The sequence below is a fragment of the Ornithorhynchus anatinus genome, chromosome 10, assembly GCF_004115215.2.
Source record: "Ornithorhynchus anatinus isolate Pmale09 chromosome 10, mOrnAna1.pri.v4, whole genome shotgun sequence".
Taxonomy (NCBI): Eukaryota; Metazoa; Chordata; class Mammalia; order Monotremata; family Ornithorhynchidae; genus Ornithorhynchus; species Ornithorhynchus anatinus.
The window spans coordinates 56,301,430-56,304,914 of NC_041737.1; positions in this window are offsets into that span (position 1 = coordinate 56,301,430).

Sequence of the window (3,485 nt, forward strand, 5' to 3'; positions counted from 1 at the left end):
GCCGCCCCACCAAGTTCTCACCTACCTCCCTCCTTGCCTTCCCAGCAGATACCGAACTCCGGTCACTACCCCGGCACCCCCTCGCGGCTTGTACCCAACGCTGAAGACCCTCTGCAGCTCGGGGGGCAGAGGGGTGGAGAGATTGAGTACCCCTCCCCTTAGCCCTCCCTTGGTTGCCCCCCTTCTCTGCGACCTCCCAACCCCTGCTGCCTTGAGGAGATTGGGGTGGGAGGGGGTCCAGGGTCTCCGATGGGGACACGGTCTTGTCCCCAGGCAGGGCAGGTGGCCACGGTCGCTCTAGGTCCCTGAGATCTCTCCCCAGTTGAGGGTCTTGTGGGAGGGGGTCAAGGGGTCGGCCCCCAACCCCGATCTTGCCACCCGATGGACGTAGACTGTTTTTTGAGCGTTTGGGGGTTGGGGGAAACTGTCCCTGTCCTCACCCATTTTTCCTCTAATGGCCTAGGCCTTGCGCTCTCAGTGTACCTGCCTGCCTCTGCTCTCTAACCCCACTCAGTGCTCCTCAGCCTGCTCTTTGAGACCTCTCCCTTAAGGGGTTCCCCACACACTCTGGGCACAGGGTGGGATGGCTGGCGGCGGAGACCCTCTGCCTCTCTCCCAGACCCCCCATCTCCAGCAGGCCCGGCCACAGGTCCCTGCTCTGCGCCCTCTGCCCATTTATCTCCCCATCTCCCCAGTGCGGATGGTTAACTCCACCCTGATAAGCTCTGGGGGCCGGGGCCGGGACCCCCGGGAGCGCCTTATCGGAGGCCTCCGTGCGTCAGAACCAGAGCTCGAGCCCCCACCCAGGGGCCCCACGAGGCGGAGCTGGATCCAATCATTCCCAGGCCAGTGGAAAGTTACCAGGCACAGGAGGGCCCTGGGGTTAAGCTGGGTCCCGGACGCCTGGGTGCCTCCCCCTTAGGGCTGCCTCTCCCACTCTCTTGGCCACCCTGATCTTTTCACTCCCCAGCTGGCTCCCTGTACCCCCCCGTCCCCACCAGACCCCCAAGTCCCACCCCCACAGCTCTGAGATGATGGGAATAATAATAATGTTGGTATTTGTTAAGCGCTTACTATGTGCAGAGCACTGTTCTAAGCGCTGGGGTAGATACAGGGTAATCAGGTTGTCCCCCGTGAGGCTCACAGTTAATCCCCATTTTACAGATGAGGTCACTGAGGCACAAAGAAGTGAAGTGACTTGCCCACAGTCACACAGCTGACAACTGGCAGATAGACAAGGAGATTCAGAGCGAGAAGGACAAAAGTAGTGACCACCCCACACTGACCAGAGCCTGGACACCAGACGCACAGAGACCCTAAGTGGGGTTCGGGGGCCAGGATGGGAGGAAAGGGGGAGATCTGGGCCACCAGGGCCTATGGAGACCAAACTGGGAAGACTTGCTGGAGGAGGCGGGCTTGAGTTACCCATTAGTTGGCAAAGAAGAAGGGGATAAGACTGTTCAGGCGAGGGATTGGCCTTCACAACTGACCACGGTCACCCTCAGGGAGGGTGGTTGGACAGCCCCTACCTCCTCCTTCCTCGGGGGAGGGGGGGAGTGTCTCCAGGTGAAGAGGAGGCCCAGAGAGTCTAGTACACTGGCCCAACGTCACTCAGCACTCAAGGCCATAGTCGGGGAGGCGGGGGCCCAATTTTCCTCGTTCTTAGTGGGCGCTCTCCTCACGTTTTGGGGGTACGCGAGGGGGTGGGAAGGGCAGGGGGAAGTGGCCAGAGCTGTGAAAGAGGAGCTCTGGAAACACCTGGAGGAGATTTTGAAGGAGGAAGGGGGAGGGGACAGGAATGCGGGTTTACAAGAAACAAGGTGAGAAGAAGTGGAGGGAGGGATTGTGGGGAGCCCGGAGGACCGTCCCAAACATTTTTGGTGGGGGTGGGGCCGGGGGAGGCAGGTCAGATTTTTTTTTTTTCTTATAATCAGAGGAGAGGAAGGCTGGAAATCCAACTTTAACTGTCCGGGACAGGGGTAGAGGGGTGGGAGTCATGGGGGCGGGAGGGAGAGAGAGAGTTTCTGGGGTACCAGGGGCCCAGACTGGGTGGGGGGATTCGAGGGGAATGTAACCCTCCCCACGGAAACCCCTCCACCATCCAGAATTTTTTTAAAAACGGTATTAGTTAAGCGCTGTGTGCCAAGCGGGGGAAGGTACAAACTAATCCGGTTGGACACAATCCGTGTCCCACATGGGGCTCACACTCTTAATCCCCATTTTACAGATGAGGTAACTGAGGCCCAGAGAAGTGAGGCGACTTGTCTAAGGACCAGAGTAATCGCCATCAGTCCCCATTTTAGGGATGAGGTAACGGAGGTACAGAGGAGCGACTTGTCTAAAGTTCATTCATTCATTCAATAGTATTTATTGAGCGTTTACTGTGTGCAGAGCACTGTACTAAGCGCTTGGAATGGACAATTCGGCAACAGCTAGAGACCATCCCTGCCCATTGACGGGTTTACAGTCTAATCGGGGGAGACAGACGGACAAAAACAAGACAACTTAATCACGATAAATAGAATCAAGGGGATGGACACCGTTTTAACGAAATAAATAGGGTCATAAAAATCTAGACAAATGAGCACAGTGCTGAGGGGAGGGGAAGGGAGAGGGAGGGGAGCAGAGGGAAAGGGGGCTTAGCTGAGGGGAGGTGAAGGGGAACAGAGAGGGAGCAGACAACGTAGACTTGGGATGAGATAAGACCTTCAGGAAGAGACTCCAGGGGAAGAAATTGTTGTTATTATTAAGGAGGTGGGGGGCTGGGTCTCTCCACACCCCTCCGCTCCCAATTTTGCCCGCTGTCCTCCCCTCCTTCCTTCTCAGCACTTCCAGCTCTCCTCCCCATCACTCTCTGCCGCAATCGCGATACGTTTCCCCTCCAGCCCGAACCCCAAAAACCCCCAAATCTTGAAACCCGTCGAATTTTTTGTCGCAGAGGGATTTTATCCCAAGAGTGCGCTGCCCCCGCGTGGCTGCGGGCGGTTAGTGCAGGGCCTGGTGGGCGCTGGAGACGAGGGGTCTCCTGCCTCCCACCTGTCCCCCCTCCTGCTTCCCCTGGCCCGACCCCGCAGCCCCCAGCCCCCCCGGCTGAGTTCTTTTGTACGAGACGTTTTGTACTGGATGATCAGGATGGTGCAGGCATCACCCCCAGGCCCATCCCCTTCCCCCTTCCCCACCCCCTGCGACCCCCAGGGTTGGGGTCGTGACCCCTCCCCATCCCCCTCCACCATCGCTTGATGCATGATGTCTGCCGCCCCCTCGCTGTCCTCCACCGCCCCGGCTGGCCTGACCCCGGGGACCGAAAAAGGAGAATAAAATGCGGCTGTCACCCACCTCGCCGCCTGCTTTCTGCTCATTTGGGGGGCCCACCCCAGTTGGAGGGCCGGGGGAGAGAACGAAGTATGTGTACGCGTTCGTTTGTCTTCATGTCTCTCGTTGTGGGCAGGGAATGTGGCTGAGTATATTGTAGCACAGTCCTTTGC